This window comes from Ursus arctos, unplaced genomic scaffold (assembly GCF_023065955.2).
Source record: "Ursus arctos isolate Adak ecotype North America unplaced genomic scaffold, UrsArc2.0 scaffold_31, whole genome shotgun sequence".
Taxonomy (NCBI): domain Eukaryota; kingdom Metazoa; phylum Chordata; class Mammalia; order Carnivora; family Ursidae; genus Ursus; species Ursus arctos.
This window is the reverse complement of record NW_026622997.1, coordinates 22,395,492-22,422,886: the sequence shown is the minus strand read 5'-3', so window position 1 is coordinate 22,422,886 and position 27,395 is coordinate 22,395,492. Positions and strand designations below refer to the sequence as shown.

The 27,395-nt window shown below is 39.5% G+C and overlaps 1 long non-coding RNA gene across 1 annotated transcript in view; it reads left to right on the top strand.

The window, feature by feature from the left end:
• Window positions 1-27,395, top strand: part of LOC123001713 (uncharacterized) — a 340,673-nt gene that overhangs the window by 259,826 nt on the left and 53,452 nt on the right. The window contains exon 3 of the long non-coding RNA XR_006410904.3: window positions 10,186-10,583. This is a non-coding gene — a long non-coding RNA (uncharacterized LOC123001713). The remainder of the gene's footprint in view (window positions 1-10,185; window positions 10,584-27,395) is intronic.

The following is a 27,395-nucleotide window of genomic DNA, read 5'->3' as shown; positions in this document are numbered from 1 at the left end:
GAGGCGGCCAAGCTGCACTGTCACCACCTGGAATCAGGCAGGCAAATGGGGAGATCATGCAGGCCAACCTTTCTAGCCCAAGGGCTATCATTCCACTTTATATGTTTGAGTCATTGTGAGGAGAGAAAGATTTATGGGCATTCTTTCAACACTTACTCAACAAATATTTACTGAACCCTACCCTATTCTGAGCTCTGCTGTGTATTCAGAAACTGGGACTGGAAACAAGTCATTCTTTCTTAATTTTCTGAAACACTACTCTTTGACTGCCTATGGATCACATCCATGTATTGATTGAACGCTTACATGTGTAAAGGTATTATAGTGTTGATATTGTCAATATTTAAAAAAAAAAGTCAAAAGCAAATAAACTCTTACATACACAGCACTCAAGACTGGGGAAGAGATGATATGAGGCCCTTATAAGAAGCCAATCCAACCTATTGCCCTGGATTCTGAGATCATAGGATCATAGGGTCTCAGCATCAAATGCATATTTGAAAAGATGTCTTTTGAAGAAAACCACAAGTATTTGCATAGTGGTGTTACTAGTTCAGTAATGTCATTTGTCCTATTCGATCATAACCAACTTGAGGATCTGATTGGTAAAGACGCCTAGTTCATTAGGAAGATGCCATACTTGGCAGGTGAAAATGTGGTCTTTGGTAACAGTCATCACTCATGAGGTTATATCTCCAATGTGTGAACGAGAAAAATGCAACTTTTGTAAAGCCTTTGGCACCCTTCCGGAGGTTCATACAATGCCAAAGATGAAGAACGTCTCTTTCTGCATGTGTCACCTCTCTTTAGGAGTGTCCCTTATCCCACTGAAGTGAGAAGACATGGCTTCCAGTGCAGCTCACAGATCTTGGTCGGCTCTCTGAGAGAATTGTGTTGTGCTGGTTCTAGGACTGTGTTACTCAACTTTTCAAAGGTCAAAACTTCTACAGTGCTTTTTCATTCTACCTTCCAGAGAAGCCAAACCAGACAAATAGATGCTGACCACCTGTAGATCTCTGTTACAAAGGCAATAGATATATGAAATATGCTTTATCAAACTGCTTATGATCCTTTATGCCAATGTTTTGGAAATTTTAGCAGTTTTCTTAACTTGGGGAGCCATACTCCAGTTTGCCTTGGGTAGTCCCAGTTTCCTCTTGCAGTAGCGTAAATATTATGAGCATGTGCTCCTTTTATTCTCATACATGTCCTAGTTTGAAGGATAAAGTATATGGTCGCCTTATTCTTAACTTGGATCCTAATCTCCCACTAGTTGAGAATAGCTCTTCCAGGATCATTCCCACTTTGTCTATATATAGTTATGTGAATTTGGATAAGTCATCTACTTTTCCCATGGTTTTGTATGGTCCTTAAAATAATGGGGTTGTGTGGACGGATATTATCTACTTCCTCTGTAGTTCCAGTGCTCACGTCGAGTGTTAATCATATCAATCAAATTACTTTGGTTACCTTTGGAGGAACCCATTTTTCTCTCTGAATGAGGTGGGATAACTAGGTGTTGGAGGGTCTTTCATAATCCATAACTCGGGGGTGGAGGTGGGGGATCCTTCATTCTATTCTAGGAAGTTTAAGTTTCCTGCTAGACAAAGGAAAGCGACAAGGTTTGTCAAAAAGGTTTGCTATGACGAAATATTTGCTTCAAAAATGTGTACAATAGTAATCCGGGTAAGGGGCGCCTGGGTGGTGCAGTTGTTAAGCGACTGCCTTCGGCTCAGGGCGTGATCCCGGCGTTCTGGGATCGAGCCCCGCGTCAGGCTCCCCCTCTGGGAGCCTGCTTCTTCCTCTCCCACTCCCCCTGCTTGTGTTCCCTCTCTCGCTGGCTGTCTCTCTGTCACATAAATAAATAAATAAATAAATAAATAAATAAATAAATAAATAAATATCTTAAAAAAAATAATAATCCGGGTGAGAAGAAATGGGAACTCCAGCAAAAAATTTGATGGTTATATCTCTGTGTCTGGGGAAGTTGTGAAACTAACATCTTCCTGAGCTCCAGTGGGATAGAAGAACTTCTCTTCTGAGTGAATGTCAATCAAGTTTCTATCTCCTCTACTCAAATATCTCAAATTTAGGTCGTTGGTATAGTATTTCCTTGGTTCTCATCTTTCAATATGGTTTTGCACGTGCTATTAAAAAATACCACTGCATCCCGGGGCAGTATGTCTTTCAGTGATGGACCCAGTGATTCCCATGTGTTAGTTTATAAATTGTTAACTGCTTTGGGATTCATAGGGATGAGAGATGCTTTATTTATTGTCCTTTGAGATGAAAGATGCATAATTTATAACACGAGGATTACTATTTTATTTACTCTTGTGATGCTGAAATCGCATTCTGTTCTAGTGATGGAATTGCAGAAGAATCTTGTTTAATTTGTGGGCAAGTGGTTTATTAAAAGCTTTGGTGTTGGAAGGTCTGGCTACACAAGAGTGGGTGTTGTATGAAGGAAGCAGTATGATCCTTTTGTTGTTACACAAAGGCTTTATTCTCCTGGTCCCAAGCGTTAGTAAGATGTTAAGCATGTGTGCATGATGTAAAGATGTTGGCTCTGATGTGTGTTCATGCAGGCTTATGATGACGTAATTAGGTACATTCTGTAAAAGTACCTTAAAATATCACAGCTCTAGACTTTGCAGGGTCTTCTCTTCCGGTGGGCCTAGGACCTTTGCATGGCATTATTGTACGTTTCCAGTATCCAAAATTATCCACAAGTACATGTGTAGGAAAATGTCAGCTTCCTGGTAGATAGACCCTTTAGAATTTCCTTGGCTGGAAATCTTCACTTTGCAGCCTTGTAGGGAAGGCTAGTTTTGTTTGTTTGTTTGCTTCCTTTTAACTACAAAGGTGTGGTTCACTTCTTGGCAGCCAGGTTTGGGACAGCTTCTCTAATTTTTAAAAAATATTTGTCCTGTGTCATCTCTGCAACAGACAGATTGGAGAGAGCCATGGATTTGTGTGTGGATTGGGGTGCTGCAGGCATGTTGAAGTTGTTTCCCTGGTTATTCCACCAAGCTATCCTTCCTTTTGAGGGGCTGATGTCACGTATGCAACTTAGGGATCACAGCAATGGTGGAAATTTTGGAAAGAAGAGAAGAGGGAATAGCTCTCAGCTTCTTCTTTTTCCTTCTTTTCATTTATTTATCAGAGGAAAAGCACTTGCCTTTTGACTGGTGGCCAAATAGCAATAGTAGGAAAGGAAAGAGATCTATAGATGGATGGTCCCAGAGGCTGGAGGGTAGCCATGCACGAAGAACCTACCGTGAACGTCACAGAATACCCAAGGAGACAGTTGAACCTAAGCCAGAATTTTCCTTCTTAAAATGATCTCACCAGTTTGGTTGCATGATTCTGTTTTATTGGAATATGTATTTGCTTTCTTACCTGCAGTTTGAAGTTTCTAAGAATGTTCTGTTGGGAATACAGAAAGTATTTCTAGAAACTGTAATGCCCTTGCCCTCCATCCCCGGTGCAGAGAAATGTGAGATTATCTATCTATCTATCTATCTATCTATCTATCTATCTATCTATCTATCATCTATCTATCATCTATCTATCTATCTATCTATCTATCTATCTATCTATCTATCATCTATCTATCTATCTATCTATCTATCATCTATCTATCATCTATCTATGTATCTATCTATCTATCTATCTATCTATCTATCTATCTATCTATCATCTATCTATCTATGTTTCTATTTAACTGTAGAAGCCAATGAAGGAATTGAAGATATAACTAATAACTCTCTTTGTGTCTGTGGAAAACCCTGACATAAGGTAAGAAGGACTGGCAATTATGTTTTCTCTGGGGACAGAAATGGACTTCAGCTAAGGTGATGGATTAGAATTAGGTATAGGAAAGTCCTTTCCACCCGAGTCAGTCTATCACAGGTGCCGGGTTTTATATGACATGTTTCTCTGGATGCCTGTTTCTCTCATTGCCAGCATTATTGAAATGATAGTTGTTTTAGCAAAGGACAGGTATCGACCTATCTGGAATGACTTAAAGAATATGTGATTTGGGGCATTCAAACATGCTGCTTTGAAGACCTGTAATGACTTCTGATTTACCCTCAGGTCCAAGGCTCGGGCTTGGGACCATGAGGCCTTGCAGCCTGCACAGGTGGAACCCAAGGCAGCAGCCCATGCTGGGGTCAGTTATCACTGTGAATATAAAGGATCACAGGACATAGGTATACCCAGCTTCCTGGTGGTTGGCCCAGAGCCATTGGACCCTGCAGTCAAGGATTCTGTCCCCCAAGAATGCCCCCTCCTCTCACCGTCCCATCTCCTGCTTGCCCTTGACCACCTGGAGGGTTCATCCCTGGAACTGATGAGGGAATAGGTGGGTCCAGCAAATGTTGGAGACAGAGAGCCCCTTCCTTCCTGAGCTCTGGCCTCTGCCCCCCTTCCTGCAGCGTCCAAATGCATTCTGACTATAAGCAGCGAGTGTGGGGCTTTCAGCTCTGTCCCATCTATTTGCAAACACCCCAGGCTGGTGCCAGGACAAAAACCCCATTTCCTTAGCAGCAACAGCAAGGCATTTTTCTGTTCAACAAACTTGGGACGTTTTCAGAAACACAAGATCAAACTAAAAAATTTTGTAATCTTCTTACTACTGTGGACAGAGGAACCTAACAAACAAACAAACAGTGCTCTACCTTATCAGAACTTAAAAGCATATTTATTATATCAAAAGGCAAATTTTCTATTTCTTCAAACCGTGTATGGCATATTTTTCACATTTTTTTTCCTTGAGGTTTTTAAAACATTTACCTAGTGATGTGTGCTTGCCTTTGTTTCTTTTCCTTGCTGTTATTCTCATTTTTGCACTAAATCAGCCTCTGGAGGATAATGTGAACGTGTTTGCTTGTGGCTTTGAGAACTTGCCCCGGCCGTTCAGCATGGCTTCCAGTCACCACAGGGTTAATAGAGCTGCTTTCAGTATAGCCATATATTATTAAGGCTGTGACAAATACATTTGTGTTTTATCACTTGTGATGAATGTTTCATTTTGTCGAAATCATTTCTAATTCTGGAAAATAAATGCTCACCCAAGAGAGGCACGTGGCATCTTTCTGAACCTCACAAAAAGGGAAAAGCATTTTGTTCTGTAAGAGAGGACAGTCTGCTCCCTGAAGGCTTACTGGTCATCTCAGGAATGAAGGTCTATGTTCTTTTTCTTTTCTTTTTAAAAACATCTGCAGGGTATAAGCAATACATACCACTATCCCACACTCTACTTAGCTGAGGGCTTGGCTTTCAGTTGATGGAGTCCTAGGACATTGGAACTTTACCTTTATTTTATAGATACCATTATTTTATAAATGAGAAATACAAGGCTCAGAAAAACTTGTCCAGGGCCATCTAGCTATTTAATTGAAGAAATAAGACTTGAAAATTGTTTCTTTTCTCCTTCATTACTATATTTTACTCATGTAAATTTGTTTTATTTGTTTTAAAGCATGTTCTCTTTATGCCACCTGTTCTAGAGCATAGAAAAAAAATATTGTCTCCATTAGGCAGAAGCAAAGCAGAGACACTGGGTGGTAAAGAGATTCAAGGTCCAGGTCCAGAGATACTCAGTAGCGTCACCTGTAATAGTAATGTATACACCATGAGAAAAGCCCTGTATAAATCCCTGTAGATGCATCTGGGTTGCAAGTATAGGTTTTTAGGACCACCATAGATTGAGACAATCACTGATGGTTGTATTCTCCCCAACATTGGGCCTTCAGCCTTGAGCCCTGTTATAAAATGAGCTATGCAAATCCTACATCAAATCAATCAATAAATAGGTATGCATTTTCTGCTTCTCTGTAGAAGACCTGCCAAGTACCTAGTCATCACCTATAAAAGAGAAGATAATGTTTCCCTGTCTTTGCTGAACTGCCTGCCTGCCTATTGCTCTAATTTTGCAGCATTTAGTGGGCAGCTCTGATAAAACAAGAGAGAAGGAAACATAAGATCTGCCTGTTTGGAGCAGTTGCTCTCCTATGTCGAAGAGAGCCTTTATATAAACTCAGCACAGATGAAGGACAAGGTGACACAGAAAAAGGGATCGCCTGTGAAGTTCAGACCTAAGAACTTACAAATTGCTTGGAGCTTCATTGGAACATAAAGCTATTCCCCAGGGTGTCTGCTGTTGCCTGGCTTTGCCTCTGAGATACCTCCCTGAGGATGACCTCCGTTTCCAAGGCAGAGCCTGCAGTGTTCTGTGACTGTTGCAGAAACTGATGGTATGTTTAGCCTCCTAGGCAGGCAGAAACATACGAAGAATGGTCTTATGCAGCAGAGTCCTCAAGTTCTCTCCCAAACTTCTAAAGGTCCTGATTGCTCTTGTGTTCTCTGCTTTCAGTTAACGAATGTGTATTGATGATGTAAGACCCAAGTTGGAATTGGGACAGACCCTAGATTTTTTTATGTGTTGTCTATAGCAGATCAGGAATTTCACATAGCTTGCTTTCTTGTGCTTTAATTAAAAGCTCTCAACTCTGAGGTAGAGATTAATGTCCCATTTAAGTGGAGGCTCAGAAAGGAGGTGTGGTCACATTCCCACAGATGAGATATAAGATTACCATTCGTCCCAGTTGCCATGGATAATTACTGACAGACCTTCACTGGACTCTCAGTACCACGTGTAATCAATGCATTATATGATCACCCTAGTTAATTCGCACCAGAATTGATCTCATGCAAAATTATGGAGTGCCTCTTTGGGCCTTTCTTGTATCATGGATCAGACCTCCTCCATTCCTCCCTCCTGGCAACATAATTTCTCAGACTCGCCTCTGTGTGATCTGAACTCATTCTGTCTCAGCTGGTTAGTCATTGGTTGCTGTTAAATCTCAGTGTGGCTATTGTCCTATAGGCGTCCTTCATCCACAAAGCAGCCAAGAGTTCCCAACCACTCCACTCTACAAACTTCAGTCCAGCCACCACCTCCTCGTTCACAGAACAATGTGAAAGCTTCTGGGTATGAAGCAGTCATTAGGATTATCCCTTGTCATTGTGTCCTTGTGTCGTTTCTTCTCTGTGCTTCCATAGAACTCTATATATGCCTTTCCCTCTGTGACTCATAACGTTGCAAGGTGATTACTTGCTTATCTATCTTTCCTACAATATTATGAAATTGTAAAGAGCCAAGATAGGGTGATGTTAATGCATTCTCAGTACCTAGCAGAGTGCCTAAAATAAAATAAAATAAGATGAAACAAAATGAAATAAAATAAAAAATAAAATAAAAAAATGATTATAAAATAAAATGGAAGTCTTGACAAATAAGTAGGAGAATCCGTTTTTCTGCTGCTTTCCCTTATTCTCCCAATTCTGTTTTTGTTTTGTTTGTTGTTTGTTTGTTTGTTTAACACAAACAGAAATTTATTGTCTCACAGTTCTAGAGCCTGGAAGTGTGGAACCTAGGGGTCCTCAGAATCAGACTCTCTCTGAAACCTATAACGGAGAATCCTTGGTGCCTCTTCCTAGCTTGCAGAGATGGTGGGCAATCACATGGCCTCCTCCTGTGAGCACGTGCGTGCTGGGAGTCTTGTAACTTTCTGAGTGCTGACTCTCTTCCAAGACTTTTGTTCATCAACTTTGTTTTTGCTCTTCAACTTCCAAGGATTTCTTGATTCCCCACTATCTACTGAGTCTTTTGTTTCACTACATTCCCTGGTATTTATATTGTTATGATGTTGGTCTTTCTTCCTTGCTGTGAATCTACTTTGCAACCTGACTTTGCAGCAGGTCCGACTGTTAGAATACCCAGACTCCACTGGACACAAGCACTGCTCGCCTGTGTGGTCTGCTTTGACTCCTGATATCTGTCCAAACTCCACTTCCTCTCTCCTCTTTGCAACACTGGATCTTGGAGTTAAAAGACATGGCTTTGAACCCTAGCTCCATATCCTAGCTGTGTGACTTGTGTCCTAGCCTCTTGAACCCCCATTCCACATCCATGGAAAACAGGGAGTAACAATACCCTCCTCTCAAGGATGAATGACATAACATATATAGAAGGACTTTGCAAATCATCACCAAACTGCTTCTGCCACATCCACAATTAGGGGGCAGGCCATTGCTGCTTTGCACTAGTTGAAAGAAGGTTCTTAAACACAGAAAATCCCCCTTCAACCATAATAACAAGGCTCTCCTAAAGCAAAGAGTGAACACATTAAGATTTGGCATATCACCTTGGAAAGATGGCCAACTCTGGACTAGATCATGTTTGGAACCGGTGAGAACTGCTGTTTTATAGTTTGCTAAATTTAGATCTGTGAGACACATCGAGTTAAAGATTGAATGTTCTCTAAACTTAGAATCATGTTTGTAAATTATTTTTAAATCAGTATCTTAGAATTCTAAGCAGTTCTGGGTGTTTCAGCCTGACAATGTGTTTGTTACATCATATAACGAGTACAGAAATTACAAACAATGGGCTTACACACATTAGTGTTGGTCTGCAAGAGCCTTTAGAAACAGTTAGGGAAAAAAAAAAAAAAAGGAATTAAGCCAGACACAGCAGTGCCTATCTTGAGTAAAGTCTTAGTATTAAAATTTTAGATGAAAAGGCCTTAAAACCTCAGAGAATTCTGCCCAGTGGAATTTGGAAATATCTTCCAAATTTTATTTATTTCATCCTCAAATTATTCCAACCGTGTTTCTGTTTTGTAAAATAGAGAGCTCACAACATTGATATTTTCTGTAAAAGAAGAATGCTATTTTTAAGAATATAACTCTTTTCTCCTTTGTGGGAAGGTTTCAGAGATTGTAGTCAAGGGAACTGCTTGTAGAAAATATTAAATGAATAAGAAAGTCTGACACTCCCAAGTATAATTACAGATATTAAAATGCTGTATTAATAATAATTTTAAGTGTTTATAAATAAATAAGTTGTAAAATAAATAAGTCCCAGAGATGAAAAAGCGTAGCATAGGGAATAGTCAATAATATTATGCTAATTTTGTATGGTAACAGATGGCAACTACGTTTATCGCGGTGAGCATTTTATAACGTATGGAATTGTTGAATCTCTATGCCTCACACCTGAAACCAGTATATGTCAACTATACTTCAGCTAAAAACTTTTAAAAAGAGTTTGAATTTTTTTCTAACTTAGATTTTTTTTTTTAAGATTTTGTTTATTTATTGGAGAGAGTGAGAGAGAGAGATAGCGAGAGAGAGATAGAGAGAGAGAGCATGGGCAGGGGGAGAGGGAGAAGCAGACTCCCCGCTGAACAGGGAACCCAACATGGGACTCAATCCCAGCACCCTAAGATGGTGACCTGAGCCAAGGGCAGACGTGTAACCGACTGAGCCACCCAGCACCCCTAACTTATATGCTTTTTTTAAAACTTGTATGCTTTTTAAAGTACTTGCGATCATTGGTCTTCAGTTGCAAATGCACTTGAAATGCATACTAAGCTAAAGTGGTTTAGAAGGTTTTGAAATCTGGGGGCCGATGATGGTTGTGTTTTAAATACCTCTCGTGGTACAGACATGACTTCTATGTTTTACTTTGCTGCACTATTTCATAAATCATAATCCTCGCTCACGATCAGAGTATGTTGCTTCACGCTGGCTAAATAATAGTGCAAAGCTTTCGAAGAGCTTGTGTAATGTCTAGAACATCCCCCACTAAAGGTGTGTACATTTTTGGAAGCCCTGTGCTCTGGTCAAAATGGTCCAAGGGAGTTAGAGGATCATTGTGCTGACTGTGGCACATGCAAGTTTAAGGATACTTCAAATATTTATTTTTAATCCATGCTTCGGCTCGTTCCCATGCTATATGCATGGTCTTGCAATGGTAAACTAGTTAAGCATGATTGATGGGAAAGAACTATATGCATTGAAGGAGTCCTATAACTGGAAGAGGTAATGCTACAGTCATGAGCTGGGAAGTTTTTTCTAGAAAGGGCTAGATAGTAAATAGTTTTGATTTTAAAGGCCATATGATCTCTTTTGCAATGACTCGGTTCTGCTGTCGTGGTGTGAAATCAGCCATACACAGTTTGTAAGCAAATAAGATCAAAGTGTTCCAATTAAACTTTATAAAAACAGACAACAGGGCAGATTTGGGCTGCAGGTTGTGATTTGCTCACACCTGTTCTAAGCAGTAGCTTTGTCACTGCTTATAATTTTTTTGCCTCTTTTTCTCCACAGAGAGGATTCAGACCAACATAGAAGATTGGAGAGATGTTAATAATCATCAGAACTCAAGACAAGGCCTCCGATTTGGTGCTGTAGCGGAAAGAGCAGCTTTGGGAGAGACTAAGTGATTGCCTTTCTCATCCTACAGGCCTTATTCAGAACACACAAACAGCTGAGGTGAGAAATTAACCCAAGAAGACAAGGTGCCCTTCTCCTTGGATGAGTCTCAAAACCCCTCCTCTTCAGTAGTTACTGAGGAGTTGGCTGTCCACGGACGGATTGTCTGTGAACCGAACAGAGACATGAGTCGAAATCCGGGGAAAATGGAGTCAGTTTCTAGGATTGAGGCAGCGCGGTGCTGAGTGGCTGGTGACTCACTTCGTCTCACCTCCTCTTCCTGTGGCTTAAATGTAAGTCATTTTCTGCTTGTTTTCACATGCGGAGAAAGGGAAAAAAGGGGGGGGAGGGGTGGCTAAAATAAATAATTGAAGATGACCTTGGAAGAAGAAAGGATAGAGTGGCAGAAATGGCACCAAAATAAATAAATAAATAAATAAATAATAAAAAATAAAAAGATGAGGAAATAGAAAATGTGAGGCAAATCTGGCTCTAAGGAGAGATTCTGAATAAGTGGAATTATTTGGGGCACCACCATTTTTGCTTCCTTTGCTCTATCCCACTACTCCCAGCACCCATCATTAGTGCCACTTGATGGACCCCAAAACCATCTCCCTGCCTCGGGCAGGGCTTATACCTCCAGGCTTCTCTTCTCTTTCCCCTCCTTCCTCTCTTCAAAATTTTCAGATAATCTCAGACAGATTATAAAAGGAAGGGCAGTCATTTTTATATTAAATGTGGAATGATCGATAGCCCCCAAATTAATCTGTAGCTTATGACATTCAGGAAGCGTCGCAAGATCATTTCAGGCAGAGAGGAACTCCATGGAATCCCTTCAGTGACGCCAAAGAAACCAGGAGTGCTTGCTTTTGGGTCAGTACAGGTACCCGCTGCCAATATTGGTTACAAAAGCAAAACCCGAAGCGTGAAACTCTTGTAGCTCAATAGTCATCTGCTTCTCTAGATTCTTAAGGTCACCCTTCCTTTCAGCATCCAAACATGGCGCCCGGAGACGCCACCCCATACCAGGAGGAAAATACCCTTGATGTTCCTAGAGGTTTCAGGGGGATAGAAATCTCGATGGGCCTATTTACCGATTTCCTTTGCTCAACATTGCTTGCCGTATCGGGAGATTCCTTTTCTCTTTCTGGCCCAATCTCCCCCATGGTGAACACCACCCTGATTTCTTCATTCCCTTGTGAATAATTTGTGGGAACAGTCTGGTGTATGGCAGACTTTTTCTCAGGTTGGCAGTGATGGTGGGCAATTATAATACATTACCTTGTGGATGTCAATTTATTTTTTATTTATTTATTTATTTATTTATTTATTTATTTATTTATTTTTAAGATTTTTTTATTTATTTATTCGACAGAGATAGAGACAGCCAGTGAGAGAAGGAACACAAGCAGGGGGAGTGGGGGAGGAAGAAGCAGGCTCATAGCGGAGGAGCCTGATGTGGGACTCGATCCCACAACGCCGGGATCACGCCCTGAGCCGAAGGCAGACGCTTAACCGCTGTGCCACCCAGGCGCCCCTTGTGGATGTCAATTTAAATTTAATATTAGATATTATAGTCTCAATAGTCATTTCTTTCTTTTTTAAAGATTTGTTTATTTGAGAGAGAGAGAGAGTGTGTGTGTGTGTGTGTGTGTGTGTGTGTGCACGAGCAGGGAGAGAGTCTCAAGTAGACTCTGTGTTGAGTGCAGAGCTCACCATGGGGCTTGATCTCACGATTCTTGAGATCATGACCTGAGCTGAAATCAAGAGTCTGATGCTCAACTGACTGAGCCACCCAGGTCCCCTCAATAGTCATTTCTGATAATAGGAGGTGAGCTTTCTCAGGACCATTACCTTGGTACTACAGCTCTTCTTTCCTGGCTTCCTGGCTCATTCTCACATGCCTATTACCTCTTTTATTCCTGTGCCCTTGGTCCTCTCTTTCTATAATATTTTTTCACCTTCTATACAGAGCGATTTCATTCTTTATTTTTCAAACCTTCTTCTAAAGGTGGCGAGGGGCTTTCCATCCACACATATACACAGAAAGATTATCGAAGTAATTCTTTAAATACAGAGCTTTCTCCCAAATACGAATTATGCCATCACCCTAGAGTGAAAAAAAAAAGATGCAGTCAGCTTTTGTGTAATAATAGCAATTTTAATTATTGACTCTCTGATAATCTACCTTTTTATCATTTCTACTTTTTGAAATCTTCAGCATCTCAAAATCTTAAACAGTGGAGCTGTTTTCTGCTCTCTCCTTCTTGAAGTTCTTACATATTTTGGTTTCCATGGCATCACACTTGCTTGGATTTTTGAAACTCATTGAGCATTTCTCTTCCATTTTATTTCCTGTTGTTTTTTCTTTTTTCCTGATCACCAAGCCCAATGATTATTGGTCAAAATAAAAGATGCAAGGGGTGCTTGGATGGCTCAGTTGGTTAAGCCTCCAGCTCTTGATTTCAGCTCAGGTCATGATCTCAGGGTTGTGAGATGGAGCCCCGTGTTGGGCTCCACACTCAGCAAGGAGTATGCTTGAGATTCTTTCTCTTCCTCTCCCTCTGCTCCTCCCCTTTTGCACTCTTGCTCTCCCCATCTCCAATAAATAAATAAATAAATAAATAAATAAATAAATAAATAAAACCTTTAAAAATAATAAAGGCTGTAGTCTCAGTGTCAGGTAAGTTCACAGAAGTCAGAGAGGGTCCCAAAAGCCAACAGGCAAAATTATCGAACCCATTATTCATCTCTGACCATTCCCACATTTAATCAAAATGTACAACTCAGTGTGTATCTGGCTATTTGTTTCACTTTTCAAATGATAGGCTCTGTTAACACTTTTCATGCTTTACCTCCTCTTCACTTGTCCATTTGCCAGTGGTTATAAAGCATTCAGTAATTCAAGCTGGTAATACTGCATTATCGTTGAAATCTCTGCGCCCCTGTCTACATCAAAAACTAATGATGTACTGTATGGTGACTAACATAACATAATAAAATAAATAAGACATTAAATTAAATTAGATTAAAAAAAAAAAAGAAATATCTCTGCCCCTGTCCCTGAGATTCAGATGACAACTGGGTCCTTGTCACATTTTCATTCCCAACATCCTCACTTCTGTCTTTTCCTTTCTATTTCAGTTGCCAACACTCTGCTCCAGCCCTGTATTGTCTTAATCATCTCCAGTTAACCATGGAGACACAAAAGTCTTCTATTGTCCCAGTAGTGAACAAGGAGAATGGATCCTTGAAACTTAGTGAACACAGTGTTGTTTCACTACAGAATTTCCGTATCACACGAGCATGCTGTTACTTTTGATACGATTGAATCTGATAAGTGTTTTTAATGGGATAAAGCAAAATTTATCTGAATTCCTCTCCCAGTTAACTGGCCAGTTGAGAGTTGTGCCCTGGCTGGACTTCAGGAAGCTGGGTCTAGTGTGGAAATGGACAGGGAGGACTGCTAGATATGGAATGAACTGAAAACAAAACAGGAATCTGGTGAACACAAGCTATGGAACTTGCCTCGTGTGGGAGAGGACTCCAGCAGGGTGAGGTGGTAGATGGCCTGCTACTCAAAGTTACCTACAAGCCCATGTGCATAATGTTCTTTGGTGCTAAGGACCAGAAGTACAAGTCACTTGAAAGAAAATGGATATGATTATAAGAACACATGTGGCCTGAAACTGAAGTCAGAAACCCAACACATATGTGGCATCTTACTCTATTAATTCTATTAATCATTAATAAATACTTATGCCATTCACTGTTGTAGTCAATAAAGATGCAACAATAAATAAGACAGTCAAAGCTTCCTCTTCTCTCATGGAATTATGTTCTGGTGGGAGGAGGTAGATAATGAAACAGGAAATAACCTAATAACAAGGAAGGAATGAAACAGGCCAGTGGGGTAGAGAATGACTAGAAAGATCTTATTGTAGATTGGATGGTAAGGGGACAAGTACTATTTATGCTGAGTTCTGAATAATAAGCAGAAGGAGTCAACTGTGGACAGGAGTTCATCCTAGATAGATAGAGAATGACTAGAAGGATCTTATTGTAGATTGGATGGTAAGGGGACAAGTACTATTTATGCTGAGTTCTGAATAATAAGCAGAAGGAGTCAACCGTGGACAGGAGTTCATCCTAGATAGATAGAGAATGACTAGAAGGATCTTATTGTAGATTGGATGGTAAGGGGACAAGTACTATTTATGCTGAGTTCTGAATAATAAGCAGAAGGAGTCAACCGTGGACAGGAGTTCATCCTAGATAGGAAACACAACAGTCTGAGACAGGAACAAAAACAACACCAAAAACAAAATAAAAAATTCAGTATGATCAGAACATAGGGAGGACCATGAGAGTGGACAGAGATGAGATGTGAGAGATAGGCAAATGTCAGATGTTTGGAGGCTTTTGGCAGGAGAACAGTGTGTGAGTTTAATTTAAATGGGAAACCTTTGATGGATTGTACGGAGAGGAGTGACACTCTAATTTTTTTAACTCCCTTCATGGCCCATAGCATCACTGTGATAACAATTCTACTCCTCTATTGCTCATCTTCTCTGTTTCCCTTTTCTTTGTGAATGGCAGTAATTTTCACTCAAAATTCCAGAGGAAGCCAAGTAATTGACTAGTAATTAATTACCCTTAATCTCGCTACCTCGTGAGTTGCTGGGTGAACCATGGATGGGCCACTCTTGGGTCAATTTCCAAGTTTTGGTACTAGCAGTGGACATACCTGTTCAGAGGAAAACTTAGCTGCTTCTATGAATTGGGAGTTCAGGACAGGTGCATTTCAACCAGAATGGATAGAGTGTCAGGAAAGGGAGACTGATGTGTTCAATTCATACCTTCTTCTGCATGCTTAAAATTAAATAGCAAACTAATTAAAAGTAATTGAAGTAAAATGCATGTAATACTGTGTATTACATTATATAATTGTAATATTTTCTATATATTATTAATATGGTGTATATTTTACATGCATAAAATAGTTGTATCATATAAAATTATTTACTTTCTGGTCTACAGATTATATTTTCCTAGAAAACAGGGATAATGGTTTATGTTAAATCAGACCCAGTTTTCTTGGCCCTAGATGCATGTCTGACAACATGGCTAAAAGAGATTAGCTCACGGTTTGTAGTCCTTGATGGAGATGTCTTTGTGCATCTTTTTGGCAGCTCTGCAGATAATCTGCCCATATACATCTGGTGTATTGCTGTGAAATGTTGCACTCATCGCATCTAAAACACCTGTTCCTTGTTACTTTCCTTGCTGAGAAATAAGTAGTTTACATTTTATCTTACCCACATACTTTTGATGTGTCTTAGAGATCCTGGATCAATCTACTCAGTCATAGGTTAATCTAACACCCATGGAATAAAAAGATGCCCCTAGGATACCAAGCAAGATACTGACGAGGCCCAGAATAGAACCTGTGTATTTCATTTTCTATTTCAACAATTTTTATAATTGTGTCTGGAGATGCAAAGGTGAGTGGGGGGAAATAAAATAATGCAACATGTGGGAAAACTGAAATGTAGGAATTGACTTTGGTTGGAGAAAGGCAGCTGTGGAGATAATTAAGGAGGAAATAGCATGTTGAGAAAAAGAGAAAATGGGATGGAAAATGAGTACAAGAAAAAGGAAGTGTCCAATATGACCCATACAGCATTTGGAAGTCAATGTAATCCCTTTAAATCTTAAGAGAATTTTTTAATATGGCAATGTTTTAACTAGCTTGATTTCTTTGAAGGACTTTTGTCATGAAAGTGAGAAGTAATCAAGGATTTTCTTGACTGTGGTTCTCTAACTGATTTAAATGGAGTGCCTTGACTCATCTATGATTGCCTGATGGTTTCCCAAAGGGGGTGGATGTGGAGTAAAGCAGGCTTATTGACCAGGAGAGCTATAACCCTTGAGTCAGCAATTGTCTGGGCCCTGTTGGATGATCAGAGTTCAGTAGGAGCCTTCAGGATTCTCTTTCTTCTTATCTACTATGCTTTCAGCAATTCTTCCTATAGGGCTTTGCTTTGAGGACTAAAGAAACAGAATCCTTTGGGTGTTTACTCTCTACAAAAAATATTCTGTTGTTTCATAGATATGATATGCTGCTCTAGGCATGGATTGACAAACTTTTTCTATAAAGAGTCAGATAGTAAATATTTCCAAGATTTGCTAACCATACTTACTGTTGTGGGCCAATACACAGTTGCAACTACTCAACTCTACCAATGTAGTGTAAAAGATACAAAAAGGTTTATGATACATAAAGGAGTATAACTGTACTCCAACGAATCTTATTTACAAAACTAGTTTATGCACATTGGAAATTTTCAAGCTAGAAGAGCAAAAAGAAAATAGAATAAAGAAAACTGAAGAAAGCCTAAGGACTTATGGGATACAATCAACTGAATTAATATATGCATGATGGTAGTCTCAGAAAGAGAAGAGAGAGAAATGGGCAGATAGCTTATTTGAAGAAATAATGTCCCAAAACTTTTCAAGTTTGAGAAGAATAACAGACATACAAATTTAAGAAGCTCAATGAACTCTAGCTATGAAAAACTCAAAGAAATTCACATCAAGATGCATTATAATCAAGCTGTCAAAAGTTACAGACAAAGAGAGAATCTTAAAAGCAGCAAGAGGAAAGTGGCTGATCATGTATAAGGAGGCTTCTGTAAGATTATCACCAGGTGCCCCAGCAGAAACCTTGAAGGCCAGAGAGGGTGGGATGATATATTCAATGTACTGAAAGAAAAAAAAATGTCAACCAAGAATACCATATCCTTAAAAACTGTCTTTCAAAAATGAAGGAGTAATTACGATTTCCCCAGTTTAAAAAAAAAAAAAAAGGCTTCCTCAGATAAGCAAAAGCTACAGGAGTTCATCGGCACTAGATTTGCTCTATAATACATGCTAAAAGGACTGAAAGGACACTAGACAACACGAAGTCATATGAAAACATAAAGGTTTCTAGTAAAGGTAGATATATGGACAGATAGAGGGTCCTCTAGAATTACAATGTTGATGTGTAAGTCACTTTAGTGTATAAAATTCGAAAGACAAAGTGTGAAAATATAAATCTATGTTAATAGAGAAACAATATAAATCAATGTAATTTGAAGGGGCAGAGATGTAAAAGAGAGTTTGTGATTAAAGTTATTATCAGTTTAAAGTAGATTGTTATAACCTTATAACATTTTATGTGATACTCTTAGGAAAATACACAAGGAAAATGCCTACAGAAGGTGCACAGAAAGAAATCAGAAGGGAATCAAAGCATGTCACTATTAAAAAAAAATCAAAGAAACACGAAGGCAGTGACAGAGGGAAAGAAGGACAAGATAGCTGCAAGAAGAAGACAACAAAATGACAGAAGTTCCTCCCTATCAGTAATTGCTTTAAATGTAAATGGATTAAGTTCCCCAGTCCAAAGACATAGATTAGCTTAATGAATTTAAAAACAAAACAAACAAACAAAAAACAAGACCTCACTATATGGCATCTACAGGAGGCACACTTTAGATGTAAAGATACACACAGACTGAAAGTGAAAGAATAGAAAAAGCTATTCCAAACAAATGGAAACCAAAAGGGAGCAGAGCCACCATAGTATGGTGGTATCAGACACAACAGAAAGAGAAGGTCTCTCTCTCTCTCTCTCTCTGTATATATATACACTATTTTCCATAGCATCAAAAAGAATAAATACTTAGGAACAAACTTAATCAAGGAGACAAAAGACTTGTATCCTAAAAACTCTAAAATGTTGCTGGAAGAAGTTAAAGACAGAAATAAATGGAAAGACATCCTTTGTTCATGGTTGGAAGACTTAATACTGTTAAAATGTCTGTATTACTAAAAGTGACCTACAGATTCAATGCAATCCCTATCCAAATCCTGATGGCAGTTTTTTTTTTTTCTTTCAGAAATAGAACAAAAATCCTAAAATTTATATAGAATCTCAAGGGACATAAATAGCTAAACTAATCTTGAAAAGAAGAACTGAATTAAAGCCTAACACTTACTGACTTCAAGACGTATTACAAAACTGCAGTATCGAAACAGAATGGAACTGATATACAGATATATAGACCAATGGAACCACACAAATCCCAGAAATAAGCCCTTACATATATGGTCAAATGATCTTCCACAAGGGTGCCAAGACCACTGAGTGGGGAAAGTATAGTCTTCAACAAGTGGTGTTGGGAAAACTATATTCCTGCATGCAAAAGAATGAAATTAGACCTTACCTTCTGCTATATACAAAAGTAACTAAAGGGGCGCCTGGGTGGCACAGAGGTTAAAGCGTCTGCCTTCGGCTCAGGGCGTGATCCCGGTGTTCTGGGATCGAGTCCCGCATCAGGCTCCTCTGCTATGAGCCTGTTTCTTCCTCTCCCACTCCTCCTGCTTGTGTTCCCTCTCTCACTGGCTGTCTCTATATCTGTCAAATAAATAAATAAAATCTTTAAAAAAAAAAAAGTAACTAAAAATGGATATAAAGACCTAAAATATAAAACTCACCGAAGAAAATATGGGAGAAAATCCTTATGACACTGCCTTTGGCAATAAATTCTTGGCTATGATGTCAAAAGCACGGGCGAAAAGCAAAATAGACAAATGGGTCTACATCAATCTTAAAAACTCCTATGTACCAAAGGAAACAATCAACAGAATGAAAAGGCAACCTACAGAGTGGAAAAAATATTTGCAAGTCATATATCTAATAAGGGGTTAAAATCGAGAATATATAAAAAACTACAATTCAACAACAACAATAATATAATGGGCAGGCTTGAATAGACATTTCTCCAAAGAAAAAACACAAATGGCTAATAAGCATGTGAAAAAGTGCTCAACATCGCTAATCATCAGAGAAATACAAATCAAAATGGCAATAAGATATCACATCAGACCCGTTAGGATGGCCATGATAGAAAAACAAAATAAACAAAACAAACAAAGAATGAAAATAACCAGTGCTGGTGAGGATGAGGAGAAGTGGAACCCTTGTGCACTGGTGGTGGGATTGTAAAATAGTACAGTCATTATGGACAACAATATGGAGGTTTCTCAAAAAATAAACAATTAAACTACCATATGATCCAGGAATTCTATTTCTGGGTATGTATCTAAGGGAATTGAAAGCAGAGTCTGAAAGAGATATTGATACACTCACATTCACTGGAGCATTATTCACAATAGCCAAGAGGGAGATGCGACCCAAATGTCCATGGCTGGATGGATAAAAAAATATATGGTATGTACAGACAATGGCATATCATTTGGCCTTAAAAAAGGAAATTTTGTCACATGTTACAACATGGATGAATCTTAAGATTATTGTGTTAAGGGAAATAAGCCAGTTATAAAAAGAGAAATACTGTATGACTCTACTCTTATGAAGTATTTAAGTTAGTCAAATTCATAGCAGTAGAAAGTAGAATAATTACCAAGGACTAGGGGAACACAAAATGGGAGTTGGTGTTCAATGAATATAGAGTTTTGGCTTTTCTTTTTCTTTTTTTTTTTTTTCTCCTTGAGAGAGAGAGAGAGTTCACTTGTGAGGGGGTGGAGGAGCAAAAGGAGAGAGAATCTCAACCAGACTCCCTGCTGAGCATGGAGCCTGACATGGGGCTTGATCTTACAACCCTGAGATCATGACCTGGGTCAAAATCAAAAGTCGGTCACTTAACTGACTGAACCACCCAGGTGCCCATAGAGTTTTGGTTTTTCAAGGTGAAAAAATTCTAGAGACCTGTCGCATAGCAATGTAAATATACTTAACACTACTAAACCATGCACTTAAGAATTTAAGAAGGTTGGGGTGCCTGGGTGGCTCAGTCATTAAACATCTGCCTTCGGCTCAGGTCATGATCCCAGTGTTCTGGGATCGAGCCCAGCATCAGGCTCCCTGCTCGGCGGAAAGCCTGCTTCTCCCTCTCACACTCCCCCTGCTTGTGTTCCCTCTCTTTCCGGCTGTCTCTGTCTCTCTGTCAAATAAATAAATAAAATCTTTAAAAAAAAATTAAGAAGGTAACTTTTATGTGCCTTTTAAAAAAATATCTTCATTCTACTTTCTTTCTTATAGTATATTTTATTTTGTTTTTTAAAATAGGCTGCATACCCAACCTGGGGCCCAAACTCACGATATCCCCTGCTCTACCATGTGCCTTTTTATTTTATTATTATTATTTTTTTAATGACAAAGCAGGTCATGGCCTAGATTTGGCCCTAGGACCATAGTTTGCCAATTCTTGCAGAAGAGCAAGCATTTCTGAAAGAGAAGGGAAAGTGAAAACGGAGTGCTTTCTGTGTTTCCCAGGAACCCTGAAGCAAGGCATTGTCTTATAAAATATCTTAAGTTGTGTTAGGGTTAAAAATGGGGCATTTGGCTAAATGTTCTGTATTCTTGGAGGAACATTCTGGGCAGAAACTCCTTTGGACCTAGGGATTGGAGGAGGTAATGACTTGCTGTTGATAGTGGAGTAAATAGGGAGAAAATGATTAAATATGGTTTATGTTTGCTAAGTCCCTGTAGTGTGAAGGGACTACATGACTTTCAAGAACGGAAACAAATCATAATTTTAAAAAATATATGCAATTGGATTTTCTGTCTTGGGATGAAGTTGGTGATAGATTCCCATGTACTCTGTTTAACACTACTTTCTTCCAATTTTTCCTAATGAAAGTGATTCTTAAAAAATGTTGGGTTCCATAAGAGATATGTTGATGTCTATAATTTTTTTGGGGGGGCTATGGTTCAATCCCTTGTACGTTTTATTTGTCTAAGTTGGATCGTAAAATCATTGGCAGGGAGACCAGGTCTTTTGCTCACTCAGGAACAGAACTATACAGATAGAGTGCGCTGTATGTCATAGTTACCACAAACATAGCATTGAACATAGTAATCCGAGGGAGGAGTTGAAAGTATGGGATAAATAATATTTAAAAGAGGCCTCTAAAGATACTCATTTTAAAATGGGATTCAACTGGACCGTCAGAGATACTGCGTCCCATTCTCAGGGGACCTCAAATAATGTGAAAGTGGTACATTTCTTCTTTCTACCTTTTTGGCAGTTACTTTTGATTGCCTTGGAGAAGTGTTACTATATATATATACATATATGTGTGTATATATGCAAAATAATGAATAGTACTTATTTGCCCAGTGGCAAAAATATTCCTATTAATTTGTAACTTCTAACTACAGATTTCTCCTGGCTGTCAGGTCAAATTTCTCTGGAAATTTAGGGGAGAAAAATTTACTTTGGTAATTTGAAACCCCAGCTTCCTCTCGTTTTCCCCAAATGCAGCACTTGATACATCCTGATCCACAGAGAGGGCTCTGTTATCCATCAGATTTCTTCTTTACAGAGAAAGGACCCCTTTAGGATCAAAAAGGCACAGGCTTCACCCCATCAAAGTTCTGTGATTATGGGAAGCTAGGTGTTTGCACATATTAAAATGGCCAGTATTTTCATAAATGAATATGTGCAAATTGCACTGCCATAAATATTATTTTAAGGATCTTATGTACCACCGCAAATATTCCTTGAGAGTACATTCCTAGAAATGGAATTTTTTGGATAAGTTTTTTTTATGCATATTGCTAGCTTCCTCAGAATCATTGTACCCGTAGATTTTCAACATCAGTGTAGGGATGTGGCTGCTTCCCAGAAAATGTTCCCTCTACTTCTATCATAACAACAATGAATCCAGGGGCGCCTGGGTGGCACAGCGGTTGGGCGCCTGCCTTCGGCTCAGGCCGTGATCCCGGCGTTATGGGATCGATCCCCACATCAGGCTCTTCAGCTATGAGCCTGCTTCTTCCTCTCCCACTCCCCCTGCTTGTGTTCCCTCTCTCACTGTCTGTCTCTGTCTCTGTCAAATAAATAAATAAATAAATCTTAAAAAACAACAACAACAACAACAACAATGAATCCAGACTAGTTAGTTTTGGAACAATGGTAGCGTTCTCTGGTGAAGCCACACATTCAGTGCTTTAAGATGCAGAAGCAGGGGACAATTTATGAAATGGTACCCCAGTGGGCCTCAAAATCTTCTGCTTTAACAGATCGGTCCACTGAATCAGAGAGGCGATTTATTAAATGTGCCTTTTCATGAAGGAAGCATCTTGGAGAGGTAGAGAGCATAGCTTTAACAAAAGCAATTCAGTGAACACTGTTGTCTTCAAAAATTCCATGGAACATATTTCATGACTTTTGTAGACACCCGTCAATATTTTTTGTGCATTGCACTGCCAGGAACTGTGCTAGGAGCTTGGAGTAGAAGCAAGAATAGAACACTTACTTTGACTTAGGAGTTCACAGCCTCATGGGGTAAAGCATGTGAATGGTAGCTGATGATGTTCAGGGAGCTGGCCACGTAATCCTTGCCCCATGTGTTAGGTTCTTGCTTGCACATATGACTGGTGGAAATGAGCTCTGTCCTCTTGCGAGCACAGGGAAAAAGGGAAACATCACGTGACTTATTACTGCTTACCTCTCTCCCACGGCCAGCTATTGGAATGAATGACCATAATCATCTATCATTTAAGCATTTTTTCTGTTTAAAACTGGTACATATGGACATCTATGTCAATTTTAGTCTAAACTATCAAATATTTCTACAGATCTATGAAAAAACAGCACCAAACAGCAGAATGAGTGTGATCACAAAATCCTGCATAAGAGCAAAGAACGAGGAGAATTTTGTCTTTAGCCAAAAGACCCATTTGCCTCTTGCTACTCACATCATCTCTTTGAAAATCAGCGCCATATTTTTTAGGGGCTTTAATCCATGATTACTGATTTTGGAATGTCAATAAAAGCTAGATTTAAAGCAAAAGGAATAATTTCCCCAATCCCATAGTGATTTAGAATATGCGGGCTTAAACAGAACATTTTCAGGTAGCTCTGGGTCTTTCAGGGGTTTCTTTTCCTTAGCGTCTCTGCCCTGAACACGTCTTGTCGGAATGGCACGCTAATTAGAATGTTTACAACATGGTGCTAAAGTGATAAAACAGAACTCGAAATTACCATTACGCCTTGATAACATCTGTGTTAAAATATGTATGCATGTGAGAAAAACTGGAAGGGAATAACCCTAAGGTAAAATTATTTATTATGTTAGAGGCAGGAAATCGACGTGATTTATTTTTCACCTTTAAAACTTCTTTAATATTGCATCCAGACTGCCTCTACCATTTTGAAAGTTTTGTGATCATAATGTCAACAATAAACACCTTATCTGAGAGAGGATCACAGTGATCACCATGCCCCGCCAAGGTCGTGCCCTGACTTTGAAATTCCACTGGTCAGTGAAATCATAAAGAAAAATGTGAGCAGCTGACACTGGGTGCCTGGCTTGTATATTTCAAGTAAGAAAAGGAATGTATCCACCGCACCCAGTCACAGTCGTTTTCATTTTTTTTTTTATTAATAATGATTTTTTATTATATTATGTTAGTCACCATACAGTACATCCCCGGTTTTCGATGTAAGGCTCGATAATTCATTAGTTGTGTATAACACCCAGTGCACCATGCAATATGTGCCCTCCTTACTACCCATCACCGGTCTATCCCATTCCCCCACCCCCCTCCCCTCTGTAGCCCTCAGTTTGTTTCTCATAGTCCATAGTCTCTCATGTTTCATTCCCCCTTCTGATTACCCCCCCTTTCTTTATCCCTTTCTTCCCCTACTGATCATTCTAGTTCTTATGTTCCATAGATGAGAGAAATCATATGATAGTTGTCTTTCTCTGCTTGACTTATTTCACTAAGCATTATCTCCTCCAGTGCCGTCCATGTTGTAGCAAATGTTGAGAACTCATTCTTTCTGATTGCTGAGTAATATTCCATTGTATATATGGACCACAACTTCTTAATCCAGTCATCTGTTGCAGGGCATCTCGGCTCCTTCCACGATTTAGCTATTGTGGACATTGCTGCTATGAACATTGGGGTGCATATGGCCCTTCTCTTCACTACGTCTGTATCTTTGGGGTAAACACCCAGTAGTGCAATGGCTGGATCATAGGGTAGCTCAATTTTTAACTTTTTAAGGGACCTCCACACGGTTTTCCAGAGTGGCTGTACCAACTTGCATTCCCACCAACAATGTAGGAGGGATCCCCTTTCTCCACATCCTCTCCAACAATTGTTGTTTCTTGCCTTGTCTATTTTTGCCATTCTAACTGGCGTAAGGTGGTATCTCAGTGTGGTTTTGATTTGAATTTCTTTGATGGCTAATGATTTTGAACATTTTTTCATGTGTCTGTTAGCCATTTGTATGTCTTCATTGGAAAAGTGTCTGTTCATGTCTTCTGCCCATTTTTTGATTTGTTTATTTGTTTCTCGTGTATTGAGTTTGAGAAGTTCTTTGTAGATCTTGGATACCAGTCCTTTATCTGTAGTGTCATTTGCAAATATATTCTCCCATTCCGTGGGCTGCCTCTTAGTTTTTCTGACTGTTTCCTTGGATGTGCAGAAACTTTTAATCTTGATGAAGTCCCATAAATTCATTTTATCTTTTGTTTCTCTTGCCTTTGGGGATGTGTCATGAAAAAGGTTGCTTTGGCCGATGTCGTAGAGGTTGCTGCCTATGTTCTCCTCTAGAATTTTGATGGATTCCTGTCTCACATCGAGGTCTTTCATCCATTTGGAGTTTATTTTTGTGTATGGTGTGAGATAGTGGTCAAGTTTCATTCTTTTGCATGTAGCTGTCCAATTTTCCCAGCACCATTTATTGAAGAGACTGTCTTTTTCCCACCAGATGTTTTTTCCTGCTTTATCAAAAAGAAAGTCCATTTCAACACCAGAGACCTATACTTAATGACGAATCAGAGGCTTCACCGGAGTGTGAGTGCTGAGCCCAGATACTCACCACCTGCCTGAGGGGACTGGCTTATAGGACGCTGTGGTGGCTAAGCCCCAGCCTCCCTCTGAACTCTAGGGCTGGTAGGTTTTACCAGTGCCTCCTGTAATCAGCAGTCAATTGCATACAAAACACTCATTTCCTCCCCTTTTTCTTTCCTAACAGGTGTCCTCTTACATTTTGATGGTTAGCGATCCACCCTATTTCTGGTTATAGAATGGGATCCGAATTTAGTATAAATTGATTATGTTATGGTATTCCCCCATTAACTGTTCATATACCACGGACAGACATGTGACCTAATGTGACTGAGGGGAAAGATTTACAGATTTTCTATATAGGGTGACCAGGGACCATATGTCTTGGTTTGTCTGTGACAGTCTTAGTTTATGCTCGTTTTCTTGGTGGGACTCTTAATAGTGCCCCCTTTCATTGTTAGAAGCATGGTGGTTTAGAAAACAAATCATATGTTCATCCTTATTGTAAACCACACTTGGGGGAGGTATTTTCTTTCTTTTTTTTCCTCTCCCACTAAATATAAACAAAAATTCATGTAGCCTTTTACAGTCATCTTGAAATCTGAGGGACACCTGTCTTAGGATGACTCTGCCCCTGAGATCTGGGAAGTGAAGGGAGGAACCTAAAGAATTCAATATTTGATGACACAGTTGAGTTGTTGATTTTATAAAGCCTGGATCCTACCCCAGGCTGGACTTGTATGAATCAAGAAACAGTATTCTTGTGTATGACAGATTAACCTGTTACTCTGTTACTTGCAGATCAGATGACCCTAGTGATACATATCCCAATGAATAAGTTCTACTCTCTTTCTGTAACAAATCTCCATGTGAGACATGCATGTTAGACTCTAATACATTTTCTTCTCCACTATTAAAGCCCTTGTAAGAACTTTGCCAATTCTATTGAAAGCACTATACTTTTCCAAAAGAAACAACAATTTCCTGTCATTAAGGATGAATGGAAAACTCCTACAGCAATATTTCTCAAACTTCAACGTGCATAAGAAGCATATGAAGATCTTGTTAAAGTGCGAATTCTGCTCAGTAGGTCTGAGTAGGGTCTGAGAGTTTGCATTTCTAACGAGATCCCAGATAAAGTTAAGGCTGCCTGCACCACTGACCACACTAGGTCTAACAAGGTCCTAGAGGACACACAATTTTAAAATATTAATACCATTTAATAATCTCTATGGATTTTAGCCTCCTAAATTATGAATTATTTGGCCTCCTAGTTTCAATTCACAAAATCTGTTTAGCTATGTTTCTGGTAGATAATTTCCCAAGGCTATCCCAAATAGACAGATGTTTGATGGCAGGCCTGGAAGATACATTGGAGATATTATTAGATGGAATAAATATTCTTATTTGTTTAGGATATAAAGGAATATTGACTTTTTTTTCCAGAAAAAAAAAAACTTTGAAAGACTCTCATCCTGACTTTTTGCTAGTTGGACAGTAGAGTATGGTACAAACTAGTGGGCCGATCGCTGACTTCCGTCCAGATTCTGGCTGACAATGCAACCTGGTCACATCATTTCACCTTGCCGAGGGTCTTTTTCTCACCTTTAACTATGTTGAGATCAGACCATGTCCAAATGCCTTATCTGATCCAAAGCTCTGCCAGTGCAAGGAGCAACTTTCTGCCTGTGGTTTCAAAACTATTTAAGACTATGACCTTTGTGGCAAGACCAGCTGTTTTTCTGTGGAACGATCCCTTCAGTTCCTCAGGCTTCAATGCCTGCAGCCCAGACCAGCGTGGGTACACCTGATTCCCAGTGATTGGCATGTGAAGCCATGAGGTTTCTCGTGTCAACAAGACCAGTGATTCCCAAATTTCTGTATGCATCAGAAGCACCATGAGGCTTGTTAAAACAGACATTTCCTGGGTCCCACCCTCAGGAAGTCTGATTCATTAAGTCTGGGCTGGGGCCTGAGAATTTGCATTTCTCAGTCCGCAGGTGATGCTTATGCTCTTGGTCCAGGGACCACTGAGCAAGGCTGTAAACCCGAATGGTAAACCTCGAGTTCTTCCTATTTGATTGGGTGATCCTACCCTTCACAATTCCTCTATAAATGGGAGATCCCACTCTCTCTGTCACAGCCTGCGTCATGCATGGGTCAATTGCTGTGCTTGTCCGTGGCTCTCGCTCATTGGATTTTCAAGTCATTTTTAAGGACACAATTT